Below are 22,092 nucleotides of genomic sequence, written 5' to 3' on the forward strand. Positions count from 1 at the left end.
ATTATTTGAACACATCTAGTTACAAGGGTGTATTTGTCCCACATCAGATATAGATGGGTGAGTATGCAAGACTACCCAACAACTTAAACTTTTGGGTAAATGGACAAGTACCCACCCGTTACAGTTGGTACCAGAACTAGACTCAATCCTTAATTTGGTGCTATGCCAAGCGTCTGGCCCATAAGGCGCCCGGGTGAGTCACCTCGGGTAGGCAGGGTGGTCCGACCGCAACGAGAGCGTTGCGAGTTCAGGTGGAGAAGAATGTTACAAGGGGATATTTGTCCCATATTGGATCCAGATAGGAGAGTGATTGTGTATAAATGGGTTGGTATGCAGTACTATCTAACAAGTTAAACTTTTGGATAAATGGGCGAACGCCTACACGTTACAGCTATCCATAAGCAAAATGAATGATTGGAATTCGTTTTAAGGGAAGGGGACGTCGTATTAAAGAGGACAAATTACATACTTTTTAAAGCTAATAGTACTGCAAGATAATAAATGAAAACATAGAAATATAATGACGATGGAATAATAACAAATAATAATTTAAAAAATAATTATTAAAAAAAATGTGCAGAGAAAAAAAAAAAAAAAAGAAAAAAAAAACACTCTTTGGTGTGAGAAAGTGTGCAACAATTCTTCTATTTGAAGAGTGAAATATTTAAAATGCTCTTAAAATAAAATAATAAAAAAAATATTAATTATAAAAATTTGGGATTTTTATAACCTTTTTTTTTTTTTTTTGGAATTTTTATATAAATTTTGAGGTTTTGGGGTTCTTAACAAAATTTGAAAATTTTAAGATTTTTATATAGAATTGAAGATTTAAATACTAAAAATGTTCTTAAGTGTATTTTGAGGTTTTATATAAAAATTTGGTCAAAATGAATAATTTACTAATGGTACAAAATTTCAAATTACATAAATTTACATGCACTTTATAAAACGTAGGTGTTTAATTTTTATTTATTTATTTGTTTAATTAGCAATGCAAAAGTTTGTTTGCCATTGTTGGCCATTGAAGAGGTTACCCATCTTTGAACCAGATCTAGAAAACGATCAATGTCCACGTAAGGGAATGGAAACATGAGAATTTCTGTCCCAATCTGCTTTGGATTTGAGCTTCATACACATATATGTATATGTATATGTATGCAATATCAGTTGTATGTATAGGGTTCATTATTTGGTCTGATGGGTTGTGAATGATGATTCTAGTTCTGGTGATTCGCTAGGGCTGTTGAGAAGCTCGATGGTGTAAGTTCTGAACTTCTTGTGTTATGTCCCCCTACTCATTTTTTGGTGTGTAATCAGAACTATTTGGGTTGTTATTTTAGGGCGAATTGTTGATGGCAGAGAGATAATAGTTCAATTTGCCCAGGACGGACCGAATGTTGATCGAATGTGAGTCTCTTTTGTGCTTAATTTCTACTTAATTTCTGTATGTAATGTATCCCCTTTTCTTATCTTCAACTCCATGGGTCTGAGTTTTATGCAAAAATGTGTGTTCAACAGTGTAACTTTGTTATCAGTGTGACAGTTGAACTACTATATGCCTTGATTTGGGTGTTTTTATAAACATTTCTACTCTGAAAAGTTTGCTACATTTCCTGAATTCTTCCACCTCTAATAACTCTGCTCTTTTATGTTCCTAAGCGGTATTTCCATTACATAGATTTTGAGAAGTATATCTCTTTTTGATTATAAGATTTAGCTGGTTATCTACTCTGAGTTGGAGATGTTTGATCAAGTTACTTGGTTTTGATTTACAGTCACAAAGGGAGGGTACTCGAACCAGTATCAAGGTCACAAGGCAGATCAAGAAGGCGTAGTCCCTGGCCGAGGTGAAATTCTTCCAAGAGTAACTTCTGGTTAAGTTTATAATCAATATGCTCTAATACTAGTTGCTAGATTTATATAGAAGACCGTCACCTGAGGCTCTGATAAGTTCAGTTCACATGTCCAGTTAGACCCAGAGAGAGTGAATAAGTCTTATAGATTTTTAATTTGTGACTAACTAACTTTTTTGAATTATTGTCGATCCTTGTTTAAATTTCTGTTAATTAATTGATTATGTGGCTCAATTGCAATCTTACAAACATATAAAGCAATAAATAAAATAAAGCAGAGGCTTAATTTTTCTTTTTTGTAGAAAACCCTAAATAAAAAAATAAAAAAAATGCAAAACTAGTCCAGGAATTTCAAAATTCACTATATGAAAAAGAGGTTACAGATTAAGTTACTAGACTTTAACCTTAGAATCACCCAGTCTCTCCCCTCTTAGACTTACTTACACAAGATCCCCCCTGATCTTCGAACCGCTGATCAATTGACATGCTCGTTCCTCACACAATCTGCTACCCCATGGACTTCTAATCTCCATGACAAGAGATGTTTGATCAACTTGTTCTTTGTGAACTAATTGATTGATGCTCTAATGAATTATTTCAATTATGCTCCTTGTTTTGATTCTCCTACATATAGTATGGTAATGTATCAAGAACCCTAGATTGATGTTCAACGCTCTCTCTCTAAAAATATGAATTCTTTCACAATATGTACAGAGGTGAAAACTCCCATAAGAAAATACCTAACTGATTATAACCCCATATTGATAGCCAATATTGGAGACCCAAGTATTATTGTAACTAAAATCCTTTTAGGATTCTGATTTAAGAGTGTTTCCATGAAAGTGTGTCTATACGGGTCAATCAATTGAGCTTTTTGATCAACACTCAGTGCCATAGCCTCGATTTATGGAGGCATTCTGGAGTTCTAAACAAATTTCAGCAAAAATGTCAATCAATCGACTAGTCAATCGAGGTTAATGGGGGTTTTATGAAAATCCTTTTTTTTGAAAAATATGTTTATCAAAATCAGAAGAACTTTAAAATCATTTTAGAAAGTTTGGAATTGTAGTTTTCAATATGCAACAGAAATGTAAGATAATTTTCGAAAAAAAACTGAAATGTAATATCTGGAAAACTGTGCCCTTTAGCCACATGACACTTATGTGGTGTGCTTATTTATTTAATTTTTGATTTTCTATCAGGGTAGAAAATGTATAGGCATGTCAGGCGTCTTTTAATTTGTCAATTATAAAGAAACCATCTGGATTCTGTTTTGTTTTTGTTTTGTCGTAGAAAATTAACATATTTTTGGAATACTTTCTTGTTTTATTATTAACTGAAAATGGTCTACAGGTTTGGTAGTAAACTAGATTTTTTTTTTTCCGTTACATTTTTCAAATCTTATATACTTTGGGTTTTTTAAGATGTTGATTTATTATTAACTCTAAACAATTTTCAATAAATGATTCAGGAGTTCACTTTTTTATTTTATGTTGTTATATATATTTGTTGCCTTTTGCTTTGAATATAATTTCAGGTCTAGGGGTGAATTAAGGGACAGGGATTATAAGAGGAGAAGTTGTAGCAGAAGTAGGGATAGAAATGACTGTGAAAGGCACAGGGGAAAGGAAAGAGATTATCGTTATCATAGCAGGAGCCGTAGTGGAAGCCCTGTTTTATCACAAAAACCGTGGGAGAGGCAGATATGATGAGATGAGAGACGTAGCCAGAGTTGGCCTTATGGAAGGTATTTTGTCTTTCTTTCTCTCCAAATATTTTCTGCGTTGAACTGTGTTCCTTTATATTCTGTTATCAAATTCCCATATGTACATATGTTGTAGTGCCTCCCCTGCCCGGCGTAGAGAAGATACAAGGCTCCCTCCTTTCTTTAGGCTATTCCTCATACCTTAAAACGAAATAGGAAGATTGAGCAATTGAAAGCTTATATTAAAGAAGCTTAGCAATGCTGTACTCAAAGAGAGTTAGCTGACGCCTAACGGAAGCTCTGAACTGTCACCTCATCCTTCTTTGCCTATTTGCCCGAGCTTTAGAACCCCTAGTCCAATGTTTTCCTTCTCGTTTGCCTCTGACCTTTACCAAGGATGAATACCTACATGACACGGATGTGATGAAGGCACACAACCAATAGACAAGGGTGGCCGGGGAACAGTAGGAAACAGAAGGTTAGCTTCCACTCCGAAGAGGAGATTCAGTTGTTGTTCCAGTTGGGCTTAGTCTCTCTTGGAAAGCCTTCTATCCGTACTGATGTACATAAAAAAGGGTCAGCATCACGCTCTTTGAGACCTCAACTGAAGAAACTGAAGCAGTTAGAAGAAGTGCTAAAGGTTGGGCAAACAGGCATAGTGCCTCTGGCCGAGAACCTAACAAGGGCATTAAAAGTCAATAACATGGGCAACGAAATGAAAGAAAAGCAAGCGGAAAGAATAGAACAGGATGAATCAGAGAAAGAGCGCTGACAGGAGGACTGAAAGGACGAAGAATACATAGCTGTATAGGGGTGAGGAAGAGGAAGGTTAAAGCTTCCTAGTGAAGTGAAGGACATTGAGGTGTTGAACGGAAATAGAGTCTCATCAAAGACCACATGACAAGAGAGGTGTTTCAAGGGCAGCTTGAAGCAGCTACTTGGGGGAGGTCAATATCTTAAACAAATCAAACTGCCCTTCTTGATAAGGGAGTCCACCCAACAACTCTTAAGGCTGAAGTTGAAGTCAAATAGAGAGTAGAAGGCAAGAAAGAATCGAGAGCTGTCTTCATCAAGTTCAAGAAGAGAATTACTGCGTCAATAGAAAGAGGCACTTTCCTTTCTTATTGATACGCTTGTGCTTGTGCCTTAATTGCGCTTTCCATTCTTCCACTTAAACTAGCCGTCTATGGTGCAAGCTATGGAAAGAAAGGTTAGGTACGGGAGGCTTTGGCTTCATAAGTCAAGAAATGTTCAGGCTTTGTTCAATTTCGGGTCTGAAGTTGCCTGAATAAGTAAAGGAATGGAACTAGGGTTGGCTTTCTCACTTTTGGAGTTGGCTTCTAACAGTGAAACCTCGAGGCCTATGCTCAATTAATGAAGTCGGATTTGTAACGACCCAAAAAGATACCGGTCGACGGTACCAAAAATAAATAAATAAATAAAAAAATTCAGCATGACTTCTGCAGAAAAAGTCTTACTACGACCTGCTGAAATACATATAAAATGTAATGGCCTCACTTGGCCTTAAAACTAATCTATCCTGTCCTAACGCACAATGCAAAAAAATATACAACATTCCTAAAATCAACAACACACACACACACACACACACACACACATATATATAAAGTCCCGTTCCTCCAATTCATTAAAAACATGGAAATACCAGTCCACTACCTAGTCCCATAATCCTTTACAAGGAATGCACTTTAATTACATCAAGTTACAGTCCATGAAATACAACTAAAATCAAAAGTCCATTTACAACATTATACAAATTATACTAAAGTTTTACAAAATAGTCAAGATTATATTTACAAAGATCTCCAATCCCGTCTAAACTTGTGGTGGATCGTCGTCCGCCACATCTTTCCCGTGTCCTGAAAATATTAAAGTAATGGGGTGAGCCAACCGCTCAGTAAGAAGTGTCTAAGACACACCTCTTACGACCCCGTGATCCCACATAAGGAATAAAATACAAGTGAACGGGATCATGCCTCGGGAAGCAAGTAAATAATAACATCAACAAAACACTTGTACAAGTCATCCAACTAACAAGTGTGCAATATATGTTAATGAAATGCCATGCATTGCAATGTCGCTCCCCATTTTCGAAACAATACCGTTTCACCTTTCCAAACCGTTAGTGCAATCCGACCCAAGGCGACTCCAAGGCATTACGAGAGGAAGATTGTGTAATGTTTATCAACATATATATATATATATATATATACATATATATATATATATGTATAATTATTAAACATTACTTTTCCACTGTGGGACCCACCTGTGATATAAGGGTCATTACAAACCCATTTTATTTTCACTCAGCTCTCTCTAGGCCAGTTTGTTTCTCTCTCTCTCGCTGCCTCTGTATTTTCCTTTTCTTTTTTTTCTTTTGCAAATTCAATCCTTGATTTTTTACTCATCTCTTGGAAATTTTGGATGCCGTTTGAGGCAAATTGAAGCCCACAACGAGGTCTTCAAATCCATACCAGCAATTTCAGCTTTTGGCCATTCTAGGGAGTCCGAAAATTGAGACCCATTTTGAGGGTTTGAGGTGGAAATTGGGGTTTTTGGCTTAGATTGAGGTGGGGGTCTCTAACCCACATTTTCTTGTTCCCTTGTAAGTTAATTTTATGTAATTTTTGTTAATTAGTCTAATTGATGATAATTATCTTAGAATGTTTGTGTTGTAATGTATATAGTTCATGAAGTCCATATATATATATGCTGATTTGTGTTAAAAGCATACTTAAATGTTGATTTTCCATGTTTATCGTGAAGTTCATGAATTCCATATATATATATATGCTGATTTGTGTTACAAGCATACATAAATGTTGATTTTTATATGCGATTGTATGAAAGCATGTTGTAGTTTTATTTGAAAATTCTTGTGAATCATGCTATATTAATTAAGTTTGAGTCAGTTATGGAATGATGAATTTGGACATGGCATGATGCATCCATGCACTAGCATTGGGCATGAAATGGGATTAACGTGATTTGAAATGAAAAAATGGAATTTTGGGAAGAAGTTTTGATTAAAATGGTTTTGAGAAAACCCGGTCGCCGCGGGGTTACCAAAGGGCCGGTGTGTTAATATAGCCTAGATGGAACTAGGGAGATTGCCCTAGCGTGGTTGAGCTAGCTGGGCCCAAAATGACGCCGCGGGGGTACCAAGGGTCAGGGACACTAGCCAATCCTTCTCTCGTGTCGCTGCGGGTTACCAAAAGGTGGGTTATATTAACAGTTTGAACGTGACGGATTTGAATGTTGAAAATGGGGAGTAACATCGGCATGCATTGCATTTCATAGCATCATATTGTGTATGCTGAGATTGGATTTAACGTTGTACTTTCCCGACATAGTATGACCCCGATTCCTATTGTCCTATTCCTTGTTTGGATTCACGGGGACACAAGAGGTGTGTCTTAGGCACTACCTACTGAGCAATTTTGCTCACCCATTTTATTTAACATTTTTTTTCAGGAAACGGGAAAGAAGTGACGGATGACAATCCCCCGTAAGCTTGAAGAATATTAGGAGTTGTATTTTGTTATCTTTTGTATCTTAGCCTATTTTTTTGGTATAGTCTCAAACTATGTAAAAGAGTATTTATTTTTGCAAATCATGGCCCTGTAACATAATTAAGATCCTTGATTATTTTTGTTGTAAACTGAGACTATGTAAATGCTTAAGTTGAATGGGATGACGATGATGAGCTAACTTGGGGAGGTTGTTGATGTTGTGGTATTGGGAAATGTATTATATTTATTTTGTATTGTGTGTTGGGGCAGGTTGGATAGGTCTTGAAAGGCTGTTGCATTTTTTTCATTTGAACAGGTTGTTGTAGGACTACTTTTAGCGGAGGTCATATCAAAATTCTTTTTTTTTTTTTAAATAGTTTCAGTTTTGGGGTCGTTACAGATTGGCTAACTATCCACGACCACAAGGCAACTCCAAGGTGTCGTATCTGGCCTAGGTAGCTCAACCACGCTAGGGTCTTTCCCTAGTCCCCTTTAGACCACACTAACACCACGTACCACTAGGCGACTCTGAGGCGTCCGGTTTTCGCAAACTCTTTTCGAAAACATTTTCCCAAAACAATTTCATTTGTTTTAAAAACACTTTTTCCCTTTTTCCTTCCCAATGAAATGCATGAATGCTTCATGCTTCTCAAATGGCTATAATCCCATACAATTTAACCTTAACAATATTTCATACCAATTAAGGAAAATTCTCACAATTTATAGCATACTTATTATTCACGAATTTTCAGCAACTAAGTATTTAAAACAAGAACTCAATCACTTAGGCATGCTTCTCACATCAAGTCAACGACTAATATGCACACATATCACTTAAACACGAAACTCACATGGAGGTAAAATGTGACGTTTCCGATTTTCACCATTTTAATTTTTCCGGAATTTTGTCACCGCAAGGGCATTTTCGTCTTTTCACGTTATGTGTACGGGATTGTGGTTAGGTCCATTTGCATTGTGTACATTTTAAATTATGTGGATTGAGTAGTTTTTTGCATGTGGTGCACTCGTGTGTGTATGTGGTGTAAAATTGAAGCAAAAAGAAAAAGGAAAAAGAAAAGAAATAGTGGCGGGACCCACCACCATCCCAAATTTGAGTTAGAGACCATATTTTTGGTCTCTTACTTCTCTCTTTCCTGTGCGTCTCTCTCTCTCCATCTTGCTCCTTGTTTTTCTTTTTCATTTTGGTTTCCAATCTTAGAAACAAGATAACTCACTCAATACTTGGAGAAATTGAGAGCTGTTTGAGGCAAAACGAAGAGCACGAAGAGCTCTACGCATTCATACGAGCAATTTCAGATTTGGTGCCCTCCTTGATTTTCGAATTCCTTGACCCATTTCAAGGGTTTTGTGTCAATTTGAGGTAGGGGCTCTTAATCCACGAAGTTCTTGCGCTTTAGTGAATTAATCTACTTGAATTGTGCCTTAGCATGCTTAATTGCTTTGATTTTAGTTTAACATTACTCAATTGAGAATATGTGAATTTGAATGAATATGTGTTAACTTGATTGTATATAGAAGCATGCTATATGTTGAGTTATGTGTTCATTGTGTTGCTCATATACTATAAATGATGTATGAAGGACATGCCTAAGTGTTGAATTTATAATTCCATTATGCTGTTTCTATTGTGTAAAAGCATGTTGTAGCTTCCTTAAAAGTTCTTATGAATCGTGTTAGCTAATTAAATTTGAGCTAATTGTGAGATGATGAACATTGGCATGACATAAATGCATCTATGCATTTACATTGGGCATGAAATGCGAAGAATTGATTTTGAAATGAAAATGGGAAGTTTTGGGAAAGAATGTATTGATGAAAGTGTTTTGATAAAATCCGGTCGCTGCGGAGTCACCAACGGGCTGGTAGGTTAATGTAACCTAGAGGGAACTAGGGAGATTGCCCTAGCGTGGTTGAGCTATCTGGGCCCCATAATGACGCTGCGGAGTCACCAAAGGTCAGGGACAGTAGCCAATCTTTCTCTCGGCGCTGCAGAGTCACGAAAGGGGGTTACATTAACGGTTTGGAAGTGATGGTTTGAAAATGGGGAGCGACATCGGCATGCATTGCATCCCATAGCATTCTATTGTTTATAATGAGACTTGTTGTTACATTGTGTTATTCCGACAATGTATGATCCTCATCCCTATTGTCCTATTCTTTGGTTGGATTCACGGGGACACAAGAGACGTGTCTTAAGTGTCACCTACTGAGCAATTTGCTCACTCCACATAATTAATATTTTTCAGGTCACGGCAAGGATTTGGCGGATGATAATCCACCACATGGCTAAGGGAATGTGAAAGCATTTTTGAATGTATTTTGTGGGACTTAAACTATTCTTGTAAAGTGCATGACACAAAATGTATTATTTTTGCAATATGTAAAACATTTGAATTTATCATGTATATGGCCATTTGGGTAATGTAATTAAATTCGTATCATGTTAATTCCCGCATATCATATAACGTGTTGTAAATTACGTTATCAACGTGGTGGTTATTATTGCAATTAAATGTTGAAATGTATCTTAGTTTATGTACGTGGGTGTAGTGGCACAGTGTTTGGACAGTGGGTGAGGATAACCCAAACCAGTCGACGTGTAGCTTCCTATACGTCGACCGGTATCCTGACAGTAAGCATTTTGAATGTGAATGACCCAAACCAGTCAATGGCTCCCCATACGTCGACCGGTATCTTTCAGTGTAGTAATCTTGTACACGTTCCAAACTCATGTCCCAAACCAGTCGACGTATGGCTTCCCATACTTCTTGGCAGTGGGTTTTCCACTGTTCATAGCCCAAACCAGTCGACGTATAGTGTATGTACGTCGACCGGTTTTGTCTTTTGTATGTAATTGCTATTTTAAATTCTCAAATTACACTTTGGCATCCATTTGAAGTTGCACGTAATTATTTTATGACCCAATAAAATGCCATAATTATATTTTAACCCCCGAAAGGACTATATTGCCCGAACCTTATTTTATTTACTATGTGATACAAGTTAATGACTGTTGTACCCTTGAGTCTCAATTTATTGAATTGTGGTAAATTACCATTTTGCCCTTTTCGGGCTTTGATATTTAAATTTAATGTGAAATGACCGTTTTACCCTCGGATGATTTTGGGTCAGGTAAGGACCCGTTTAATGATCTGGATCCATGAGGATTTGGGTCGTTACAGAATGGTATCAGAGCAATGGTTCGAAACCTTAGGACGACGGGTAGAGGCCTATGTAAGATGGCGTGGGAAGTTGTTTGCATTGCGTATGAGATTAATTATGATGTGTTTTGATATTTGAAGGAGCATGCTAAATTGTTTACTTGCTTACCTGCTTAATTGCCTACGTGTTAATTTGCTTATGTGATCACATACTTATACGTTATATGTGTGTAGTACTAATCGATGAAATAGGTGTTATGTTTTCAGTATGTAATTGGTTGGCTTGCGTGCTTCTATGTTGTATTAGTTCTGTAAGTTATCACCTGTGACTAGGGAAAGTTTCAGCATTGTGAGCAAGGGGTGATGTGAATGGTACGACCTTTTAAGTCCTAGTTAGATTTGAACACGTTGTTCCATTAGGAGTCTTTTCCTTAGGGACTAGTAACGGTAGAAGAGTTTGATCTTAGGTGTCTTCCGAGGGAGTCTCCTTAGTGTAGTAAGTGGGCTCTTGGGACGAGGGGTTCGTAGGGTATGGTGTGTGAATTGTGGGATCTTTTCACGTTACGCAAAGTTGATTGGATGTCAAAGGATGTGAGGTAGCATGTAGTGTATGACTTGTGTGGTTCTAGTGTTGTACGGGTTGTGCAGGGCTGGTAATTGTTTTTTTTTTTTTTTTTGGGTTAAGAGTTTGTATCTTAGGTTGTTGTTTTTAGAGTATGAATTGTGGTTGACCTTGAGTTGGTGATAAGATAAGTAGGTTGCACTTTTTATTTTGATTTCCAGTGAGGAAGATAAAAGTTCGGTGTGATGTTGTTTGGTGACCATAGAGTGTTGGTCACAGATTGTGTTGAGCCAGGATGAGGAGTGACCTCTTGGGCTTGGTGGTCTGTTCTATTTGATTTCTTTGTTTTGTTTTGTTGCCCTGTGGGCGGGTGTGCGTGAGAGTGTGCAGGTGGCACCAGAAGGCTACCACACTGAGCGAGCTACGGGCACATAACTCAGATGAAATCAATGTGAACATTCCATTGTGTTGGATGGTAGCCTTACCGATTGATTGGGAAATGATAGTGTTAGGGATATAGGAGTTGTGTACCCTGTTGTTTAGCCAGAAAGGTCAGTTGTAGGTATGACCCGAGTGTCTAGTTAGATACCAATGAGCGACTATTGTCTTGTAGTTGTCTTAGAGTGTCGTTTGTGAGGTTGACCGTTTGGCGTGGTGTTTGTTTTCCTTTTTGGGATTGTTTCTGTAGTGTGCCACGTCTAATTCTTTTTCTTGTAACGGTAATTGACTCTCAGTAAGTTGATTGCACTTTAATTGTGTCTGGCATGTCAGGAATTAGTGCTTAGTGTTTAAGGATTCGGAAAGATAGACTGATGATAAGGATGATCATGACGATATTGGTCATGTAGGTTTAATTGGTGGACCTTTTGACTTTTGTTGGGGTCAAGTGTTCTAAGAAATAGTGAGGAAAGGAGGTGATGACGTTGAACCTGGAGTATGAGGTTTTCCCATTTAGGCACATAGATCACCTTAGAAAGGGTGGATTAAGTTGTCAGTTAAGCTAGTGATTGATGGCATCACTGATGGTTTTAAGGAGACAGTTAGGTGTTAAGCATTTTGGATTTCGATGCTCATTTTTATTTGTGGATTTGTTGGCATGGTATTGCCGTGTGGATGTCCTTCGCCAGTGGTAAATAGTGGTTGTTAGGGGGGAGCAGTGAGCGTTATGCTTGTCCCTTGTTTATAAAGATATTATCTTAAGGATGTTTGGGAAAAAATCTTTTAATAGTGACTTGATGGTCTGATGGGGTAATAGGTTTGAACGGTTGTCGGGATGGGTGATAGGGGAGGTGTTATGATGTCGTGGTGTGATCTTTAGTGCGGATGAGCATGATGGTTTTAGGTATGATTCGAGGATGGATTAGGGATTGTGAGATGGGATTGTGTGTTGATAGATAGGCGATGGGGTTGTGTGTTAGTTGAAGTGATTGGGGGCAGTTTAGTCTCTTGAGCTGGTGAGAGCGGTGTTGCCAGATAGGCACTTTTTCCTTTGACGAGTCGTGGGTGGATGTGACTGATGTGACGAGTCTTGTTCCTTGTGTTTCTGTGACGTGAGCGTTGGTATCCTTATCATAAGTGTTGCGGGGTAGCTATGCAAGGTTCTGATGTTGACTGTGTATGACGGTCCATTTTTGGCGAGGTCGCCTAGAGTTGCGGTCGTAGTCTCGTATTTGTATCTAGTTGGTTCTTCTCCTTGTGCGTACGAAGTTCTTTTTGTCTCAGGTGAGATTGAGTGTCCATGGCTGGACGATTGATGAATAACGTGTGACTAGTCACTAAGTGCACTCAGGCATGAGTCGTTAGTCTCTTCTGAGAGCCAGGCTTGTTACCCTTTCTGTTGTTCCAGTCCTGGTAAGGACGTTGTTTGTTGTGAGTCTTGTCTTTGCCTAGGAATTTTTTTGCGCGTCTGTAGGTGGGCAGATTGTAAGTAGGTATTGCGCCGTTAGAGTTCATCGATTGAGGTTCTGATTGAACGGGGATCGACTTACTTCCACGGAGGAATGTACAGTCTTTGGTTTTTAGTGGTGTTTGTTTTGGGAATGGTTTTGATTGGTGGGGTGTGTGGCACGGGTTGCCGAATAAGGGTTATGTTTCTAATGATTAGTGCTAGCGGTGATAGCTAGGGAATGTGTCGTGAATTGCAGTTTGAGGATAATTAGGTGATATGACTCATGTATTTGGATGATTTTAGAAGTGATTGATTCTCGTAGTGTCTTGAGGACAAATGTTGGTATTGTTTGAATGCTTTGCAGCTAGAGTGTGATTGTGGGATTTCGTTGAAGAACTGTAGGAGTGATTGACCTTGATTTTGAGGTTTCAAATATAAGATGATCGTATTGAACGTTTTGAAGAGGTACGAATCAAAATGAATGGTGACTTGGAGTCATTTACCTGGTAAGGATGTTACGAGGAGATTGGGATCTTTTCTACTAGTTGGTGATTGTGATGTTTGGTGTCGTTTTGTTTCCGGCTTGTTAAGGGTTGTGTAATTAAAGTGCGATTGGGATTTTAGAACTGTTATGTGACTGTATGGCGGACGAGGTTACGTAGAGTGATAGATTGATTAGAGAGTAGATCTCCTGGTTGTTTTGCGGACGGTAGAAGGTTGTGTTTGAGGTTTAGACCTGAGGACAAGAACGACGTCTGTGTCGAGATCGGATTGAGGATGAGGATGGCCTGGCCAACCATTTCTCCTGAATCAATCCCTCTTTGGCACGATGTCGGGTCAAGGGTCAATGATTGCTCCGACTTGTTAGTGATAGTGAGAGTATGGTAATAATGTGGACTTACATGATTTATCTTGAGTGACGAAAGGTGTTAAATGGTATTGCGTGTTTGATAGCAGGTTAGTGGTACGATCATTGATTTTTGAGAATCTTGGTTTGAGGATTTGTGTTCAGAATGCAGGGTAGTACATTTTATTATTTTGGTGACTCACGATTGTATGGTTGTTGGGAGATTCATCATTTAGTTATCTTGAGGTTGATCAGTATGATGATCGTCGGTTGGTGCAATTGGTGTTCGTTATAGGATCATGTGGTTGTATAGCTGTATGCTGGATGACAAGTATTGGTTTGACGGAGATGCGTTGATCTAAGGTTAAGTCTGATCCTCGTTGGGGTCTGGTTTGTTCTATAAAGGGGCGGTGGAGATAGGATGTTGTTGTGTTCAGGGGTCTTGTAACCATTTTCCTTTTAAGCCTTGTATAGTCGTATAGAGAGGACCAGTGTAGGTTTTAAGTTGAGTATAGAATTCAACGGGTTTTGTGTATAACGTTGTGAGTGAGGAGTATCCTCATAGGGTGGTGATCATTGGGTTTTCTAGCGACAGATTGTGATTGCCTGTTGACGTCCAGTGTCAAAGGCAATAATGTTGGTGGATTTATAGTCTCGGAGTTTTGTAAGGTGTTCTTGGAGAGTGTGCGACTGTTGTGCCCCCTTCTCGTTAAGGAGGGTAGATTTCGAGGACGAAATCTCTTTAAGGAGGGTAGATTGTGATGTTTCCGATTTTCACCATTTTAATTTTTCCGGAATTTTGTTGCCGCAAGGGCATTTTCGTCTTTTCACGTTATGTGTACGGGATTGTGGTTAGGTCCATTTGCATTGTGTACATTTTAAATTATGTGGATTGAGTAGTTTTTTGCATGTGGTGCACTCGTGTGTGTATGTGGTGTAAAATTGAAGCAAAAAGAAAATGGAAAAAGAAAAGAAATAGTGGCGGGACCCACCACCATCCCAAATTTGAGTTAGAGACCATATTTTTGGTCTCTTACTTCTCTCTTTCCCGTGCGTCTCTCTCTCTCCATCTTGCCCCTTGTTTTTCTTTTTCATTTTGGTTTCCAATCTTAGAAACAAGATAACTCACTCAATACTTGGAGAAATTGAGAGCTGTTTGAGGCAAAACGAAGAGCACGAAGAGCTCTACGCATTCATACGAGCAATTTCAGATTTGGTGCCCTCCTTGATTTTCGAATTCCTTGACCCATTTCAAGGGTTTTGTGTCAATTTGAGGTAGGGGCTCTTAATCCACGAAGTTCTTGCGCTTTAGTGAATTAATCTACTTGAATTGTGCCTTAGCATGCTTAATTGCTTTGATTTTAGTTTAACATTACTTAATTGAGAATATGTGAATTTGAATGAATATGTGTTAACTTGATTGTATATAGAAGCATGCTATATGTTGAGTTATGTGTTCATTGTGTTGCTCATATACTATAAATGATGTATGAAGGACATGCCCAAGTGTTGAATTTATAATTCCATTATGCTGTTTCTATTGTGTAAAAGCATGTTGTAGCTTCCTTAAAAGTTCTTATGAATCGTGTTAGCTAATTAAATTTGAGCTAATTGTGAGATGATGAACATTGGCATGACATAAATGCATCTATGCATTTACATTGGGCATGAAATGCGAAGAATTGATTTTGAAATGAAAATGGGAAGTTTTGGGAAAGAATGTATTGATGAAAGTGTTTTGATAAAATCCGGTCGCTGCGGAGTCACCAACGGGCTGGTAGGTTAATGTAACCTAGAGGGAACTAGGGAGATTGCCCTAGCGTGGTTGAGCTATCTGGGCCCCATAATGACGCTGCGGAGTCACCAAAGGTCAGGGACAGTAGCCAATCTTTCTCTCGGCGCTGCGGAGTCACCAAAGGGGGTTACATTAACGGTTTGGAAGTGATGGTTTGAAAATGGGGAGCGACATCGGCATGCATTGCATCCCATAGCATTCTATTGTTTATAATGAGACTTGTTGTTACGTTGTGTTATTCCGACAATGTATGATCCCCATCCCTATTGTCCTATTCTTTGGTTGGATTCATGGGGACACAAGAGACGTGTCTTAAGTGTCACCTACTGAGCAATTTGCTCACTCCACATAATTAATATTTTTCAGGTCACGGCAAGGATTTGGCGGATGATAATCCACCACAGGGCTAAGGGAATGTGAAAGCATTTTTGAATGTATTTTGTGGGACTTAAACTATTCTTGTAAAATGCATGACACAAAATGTATTATTTTTGCAATATGTAAAACATTTGAATTTATCATGTATATGGCCATTTGGGTAATGTAATTAAATTCGTATCATGTTAATTCCCGCATATCATATAACGTGTTGTAAATTACGTTATCAACGTGGTGGTTATTATTGCAATTAAATGTTGAAATGTATCTTAGTTTATATACGTGAGTGTAGTGGCACAGTGTTTGGACAGTGGGTGAGGATAACCCAAACCAGTCGACGTGTAGCTTCCTATACGTCGACCGGTATCCTGACAGTAAGCATTTTGAACGTAAATGACCCAAACCAGTCGCCGTATGGCTCCCCATACGTCGACCGGTATCTTTCAGTGTGGTAATCTTGTACACGTTCCAAACCAGTTGACGTATGGCATCCCATACGTCGACCGGTATCATGTCCCAAACCAGTCGACGTATGGCTTCCCATACGTCGACCGGTATCTTGGCTGTGGGTTTTCCCCTGTTCATAGCCCAAACCAGTCAACGTAGAGTGTATATGCGTCGACCGATTCTGTCTTTTGTATGTAATTACTATTTTAAATTCTCAAATTACACTTTGGCATCCATTTGAAGTTGCACGTAATTATTTTATGACCCAATAAAATGCCATAATTATATTTTAACCCCCGAAAGGACTATATTGCCCGAACCTTATTTTATTTACTATGTGATACAAGTTAATGACCGTTGTACCCTTGAGTCTCAATTTATTGAATTGTGGTAAATTACCATTTTGCCCTTTTCGGGCTTTGATATTTAAATTTAATTTGAAAAGACCGTTTTACCCTCGGATGATTTTGGGTCAGGTAAGGACCCGTTTAATGATCCGGATCCATTAGGATTTGGGTCGTTACATAAAATTCATATATACAACATCATGGCAATTTTTCAAGAAATAATCACAACTAAACAAATCATACTTAAATTATAGGGGGATGAATCACAAAAATCAAAGAGATTGCAGATTAGAACACCCCTACCTCAAAAAGAAGAAAAAGCCCCAAAATCACCCAAAAATTCGAAATCCGAAGGAGTGGCCAAATGACACTTTGCTCCGATCAAAACGTTGGCCTTGACGCACTCGTCAACTTTGTCTCAAGTGGCAACATCAAATTCCTAAAGGCTAGAGAGATATCTTGGCTTGAAGTTGGAAAAGAAAAAGAAAAAGAAAATCAGCAGAGAGGGAGAGAGAGAACGCAGCAGCAGAGAGAGAGAATGAGGTCTGATAATGGCCTCGTGGCCATTTACAATAACTAATTCCCCTGTGGGGCCCATGGTTACAAAATATCCCTTTAATAACTTTAATATATATATATATATATACACCAATCACTTACCACCACACATTAAACATTTAGTCAAATAAATGTGCACAATAAAATAATGCATGAAATGCAATGGACCCATGACACAACCCCCGTGCACAACAACCCCTGTAGCGGGTCCCATCTGGGACCTTTCGGCCTGAAAAATAGAAAAATGCCGAAATGACAATCAATACATTTCCAAGGGTCCTGAACTCAAGGAAATGTCCCAAACAACACTCTGACACATCTGGCACACCACACGGTGTCCAGCACTCAAAACGAGAAAAGACGAAAAGACCTTCGAAAAATTAGAAAATTCCAGAAAATGGAAAATGGCTAAAATCGGAAAAATTACAGGATATGGTTGCTTAACCAAATATTGATTCAAGTAAAGAGAAAATGAAGAAGCTGGATATCGATTGTATGACCAGGTTGCAATGGAGGAAAAACGATGATTTGATGATCGCAAGGGAATTGACCTATTGATGTCTTTCAAGTGGCTTAAAACGAACGAAAATTTCCATAGAAAACAATCATGAGAATGACTGGCCAGAGAAAGGGTTCCCGGTTCACCAGGTTTGACCACTACCTATCAGGAATCTTAAAGGTCAAGCAATTGAGTCAATCCAGGCAAGTGATCCAGGTAAGGGGGTCAGGGCTCGTAGCCTTCTTAGCTCTTCGCCTTGAAAAGATGATGCCGAAGGTCACATACGGCTGTGCAATGAGGGAAAGGGCCTTCAAAGGCACGAGAATTGCTATAGATATAGATAGAATAGGTTTGATTTTCTTGGTAAAAGTTGCGTAAGTTGGAGCTTTTCTTTTGACAATGTTGCCCATTCCCATGACTTTATAAACACTCTTTTCTTTTTTCTTTTTCGCATTGTGATTGATTCTTGCCACCAGGGAGACGTACCCGCAGCCCTTTCTCTTTAGCATTGGCAGAAACAGTTCCACTTCCTATTATTCTTAAGTGGAGGGATGAAGTGGCTTGGCTTCAATACATAAGCCAAGAAATGGGAAAAGGGCTGAATCTTGTTGATTGTGCCTTTGTTTTCGCCCTCTCTGGCCTTGCCGTAATTCCCCAGTCCTAGGGCTCTGTAGGTTGCTTGCGAATCCCTGTCTTATTCAGTATCTGCTTTCTAAGAAGGGCTCTCCACTCTCCTATTCCCTTTTCAAAGAGGGCTCAACCCACATTAAATATCGGGTGGCCAAATCACCCACATTGGATATCGGGTGTTTTCTTGATTTCCTCTTGTTCAAGGGCATCCTCTTTGTCGAGAAGCGAGTAGACCTCAGGCATAGCAATTGCTAGCCCCGAGGTAAACATCAAGGAAGATAGAAAGCTACTAACAAGACAAAGAAATTGGTCTTTTCCTCCACCAGTCCTCGGAGGTGCCCATCTCCACGCAGGATGCCTTTTTATAGGGATGGAAGTCCTGTGGGACGCAATCACAAAGAATGCTCACCTACTCTAAAAAGTGTATCACCATGTGGTCGACCTGCTGATTCTCGAAGTCCATCTCCACGTAATTCTGATGCTATCGTGAGTCATGAACCTACTTCTCAGTATTGACTTTAGTTAAAAGTTTGTAGCTAAACTGCTTTTAATTTTTGGTATTTATCTTTTTTTTTTTTTTAATTTTTTTTAATTTTTAATTTTTTATTTCATTACAGGAGTAAGGGAGCACCAGACCGTGTGATGGACCTTTGACCTAAATGTATCATGTTTTACTGCATTCCTTCTGTAGGGGATACTTTCAGATTTGCCAGTATGATGAATGCTAGAATTGATTGCTCTAGGCGTATTTCTAAGGTTATAATATTTTATTCCTGTACTTGATACATCCCTGCTGTTAATTTTGACTGTAGTTTCTGCGCTCTTTACTATCAGTGGCACAAGTGCGCATTGTGATGTTATTTTATTGTTGCTTTACTTGATACATCCCTACAGTTAGTTTTGAGGCATGCATGTTGATTAATATTACTTGGTGTTGATTATTGTTAGTTTAGATATCTGAAATTTTAATTTATGATGGACCATGTACTGGCCTTCTATAGTTGTGCCTGGGAAGAGTGGTTATGACTGACTGGTGAGATGATGTAGCAGCTGTTGATGCTGTTTTTACTTTGCTGTTGGTTGATATCCTTTTCTTGCTGGTTGCAAAGTACAGTGTCTCTACAAATTGACTCTGACGATCATGATTGGTAATGGATAGAATACTCGGATATATTGAGGACAATTTGGAATTATGATTTCGGACTTGATCATCTTTCCTGATTGTTGCTTACTCTAGATTTTGCCATTTTGGGCCTAGAAAGGAATATTAGTTGCTCTGATGATCTCAAAGATAGGTTGAAACCACATGCCTTTACCAGTAGCTAATGCAGTTAACTGCAGGACCAGATGTTCAGCTATGCATATTCTAATATGAAACCTGCTATGCTGTACATTGTGACAATGAGGTTGGATGTGGCGATGAATACACAGCCACTTGTTTATTACAGTTTTCAGTTAGATTTTATGTCATCTATTGCCTTGCTTTTAGGTTGTGCTGAAACAGTTTCGTACATGCAGTTGCCAACATGGCTTTAAGCTGATACCAGTTCATTATCTTAAGCAAAAATATCGTGGCTGTAGCTGTAAAATGATAGCTGATATCTTTATAGATCGGTTGTTGCTGCACTTCCTGCTGATAACTATCGAATCTGATGCTACTGTTTTTGGTGTTGATGAGTAATGCTTGGTAGTTGGTATGCTAGCTGTGTTGCAGCTGTCTCCAGTAGATGTGCTCTCTTTCTTTGCCTTCCAATTGCAAAATGCTAAGGTTGAGTTATAGTTTTGGTTTGCATTTTCTTAGAATGTATTTTTGCAGTTACACCCTACATCCCCCGTTAATTTATGTGAATTTCTTGCAGGTTGAATTATACGGCTATGATGTATTCTTTAGTTACATCATGCTGGAATTTTGTTTCGAAATATAATTGTTCATAAAACAATTTATATTGTGTTTCTTTTGTTATATTATTACTTCAGTATCACTGAAGTGCGCATATTGAACACTCTTTCGTATAAAAACACCATTTAAGTGATAAAATAAAATAAAAAATTTAAAAAAATGTAATTATTAAGTTATTAACTGCCCTTCGATTTCAGGATTTGATAAATCCTATGCATAGACGCATAATCCACACCTACCCTGAGTTCATAGAACTGGGTGAATGCTATATAGCTTTGGAGCTGATTTCCCTGTTCACTCTTATGATTGATACATGATAGTATTTGTCAAGGTTTTTGGTTCACCTATTTTGTTGCAAAGTCTAAATCTTGGAGTCCTTGTGTTGAGGCATTACATCTGCATCCTGTTACTGCTTTTCTTACTGGTTCAGATTAAGTCTGATCTACGAGTATGATTCTTTTTCCTTTTGTTACAATCAAAGTTGGTGGATGGTGAAAATGTTGTTGACTGACGTGGAACTTTCGTCTTCTCGGTAATTTAAAAGGAAAAAGAAAATGAAATTGTGAAATGTAAGTTAGTGCTTGAAATGTTTATGGCATTGCTTAAAAATTGTGAATACGGGAAATACCTTGTTTGCACATGGCTTTATGTTATGACGGGAAATGCACGTCTTTAAGTTATGATGTAGGAGTCGTTTCTATCAAACTTTCAAGTTTCAATATACATTGTTTTCTTTGGGTCTCTGAGTGATTTCTTAATGAAATTGTACTTATAATTTCTTTTTAATTTTTGTATTTAGTCAATTCTTTTTAATTCCTCTTGCAAATTATAGGCTTGGCTGATACTTAAAAATCTGTTAGGTGCCCCAGTATGAAGCATTGAAGGCGCTAAATTTGTGGTTAGATCTTAATCTGGGGAGCGCCTGGCATTTCATTCCATTAGGTTTTCATGCTCTGGAATATTAGGCGTTGGGCATTGCTGGTTTTTGTGGTTTATGACGAGTTCTGAGATCTTCACTACTGTAGTGACCTTTCCTGTTATGTTCTTGTAGGCTCATTTGCAGTTTTTTGTTTTGCTGATATTTAGGGGTTTTGTTGTCGAGGGAAGGTAATAGGAGAGGTTGCATCACTATTACTTGCACAATTTCACTATTAATTGCAGCACTTTTTGTTTTGCTGAAATATTATGTTATATAATATTTTTTTTTTTCATGTTTATTTTTGTTTTAGCAGTCCTGATTTTGTGATTGATATGGTTGTTGCTGTTGCATGATCACTTATAAATTTTGCATGAATTCTGGTGTTTTATATCGAGTACAATTAGTTTTTACGTGTTTTATAGAGCAGTAGTTTAGATGGCTGTCCTTTTCTTTGAATAAAGTTCCTAAAAACCTAATGAAAGTAGTTACGAAGCATTTTGAATATCTTTTATTTTCTTACCTTTATTATTATTATTAAACCTCCTCACTCTGAAGGTTGATATCATCATGAAGGTTGATACTTATATGCCAAAGTAGAAGAAATAAAGTTACCAGGGGAAGATGGGTGCTAAAATGTTGTAACATTTCTTTCTACATTGATATTCGAGTTGGGATCTTTTGCAATAGACGAATCCAAACTCATACACCTGTACTTCCTCGTATCTTAAAATGATTTAATCAAACCTTTCAATCACATAGAGTTGTATACGTCTCTGTGATATAAACATCATTGACTTCAACCAAGTCTACACGCCTAAATTCAAGAATACCATCAATTCAGTGAACAAATATAAAGCAGTAAAAAAACATACTAAAGCCCTGAGTTCACACAACTTTCTAAGCGCCCCCAGTGAAAATGAAATAATTTATATTTTTAGAGTTGAATTTTCTATTTACTTTTCAATTCTTGTTCTTTAGTTTAAATTCAGTTAGTTTGTCGTTGAAAGTTATCTATTGCATGCTATTGTGTTCCCATTAGGGAAGGT

At 38.0% G+C, this 22,092-nt stretch overlaps 1 long non-coding RNA gene across 11 annotated transcripts; it reads left to right on the plus strand.

Moving 5' to 3' along the window:
* The first annotated feature begins 994 nt into the window (after positions 1-994).
* LOC132278544 (uncharacterized) lies at positions 995-21,482 on the plus strand. 11 transcript variants are annotated; one of them, XR_009471076.1, is made up of 7 exons: positions 995-1,260; positions 1,341-1,407; positions 1,776-1,847; positions 3,391-3,600; positions 18,845-18,983; positions 19,746-19,995; positions 20,988-21,482. It is a non-coding gene; the product is annotated as an uncharacterized LOC132278544 (long non-coding RNA). The 11 variants fall into 11 exon arrangements; XR_009471075.1 differs by having other exon boundaries at positions 20,997-21,480; XR_009471081.1 differs by lacking the exon at positions 18,845-18,983 and having other exon boundaries at positions 20,997-21,481.
* Positions 21,483-22,092: the final 610 nt, after the last annotated feature.

Source organism: Cornus florida, unplaced genomic scaffold (genome assembly GCF_030987335.1).
Source record: "Cornus florida cultivar Cherokee Brave unplaced genomic scaffold, ASM3098733v1 CherokeeBrave_3.0.0_Hap2_Chr10, whole genome shotgun sequence".
NCBI classification, from domain to species: Eukaryota; Viridiplantae; Streptophyta; class Magnoliopsida; order Cornales; family Cornaceae; genus Cornus; species Cornus florida.